This window comes from Alligator sinensis, unplaced genomic scaffold (genome assembly GCF_000455745.1).
Source record: "Alligator sinensis unplaced genomic scaffold, ASM45574v1 scaffold842_1, whole genome shotgun sequence".
Classification (NCBI taxonomy): Eukaryota; Metazoa; Chordata; order Crocodylia; family Alligatoridae; genus Alligator; species Alligator sinensis.
The window spans coordinates 1-336 of NW_005842295.1; the positions used below are offsets into that span (position 1 = coordinate 1).

At 66.4% G+C, this 336-nt stretch overlaps 1 non-coding gene across 1 annotated transcript; it reads right to left on the bottom strand.

Annotated features, from left to right (window-relative positions):
* Positions 1 to 94: 94 nt before the first annotated feature.
* Positions 95 to 213, bottom strand: LOC112551023. The gene has a single exon (XR_003095131.1). It is a non-coding gene; the product is annotated as a 5S ribosomal RNA (ribosomal RNA).
* Positions 214 to 336: the final 123 nt, after the last annotated feature.

The following is a 336-nucleotide window of genomic DNA, read 5'->3' on the forward strand; positions in this document are numbered from 1 at the left end:
CCAGAAATCACTATATACAGAAAACCACAAGTCACCCTACCCCACGGCCAGGGACCAAGAAAGAAGGGCTGGCCAGGATGCGCGCAACAGCAAAAGCCTACAGCACCCGGTATTCCCAGGCGGTCTCCCATCCAGGTACTAACCGGGCCCAACCCTGCTTAGCTTCCGAGATCAGACGAGATCGGGCGTGTTCAGGGTGGTATGGCCGTAGGCGCCAGCCCTGCCTCGCCCGGCCCTTTTCAGGCCGGCGTACACCCCGCTCCCACCCCGCACGCCTGCTCCCGGCCCGCCCCACCTCCCCGCGCGCGCACACAGCCCGCCCCGCCCCTCCCACCC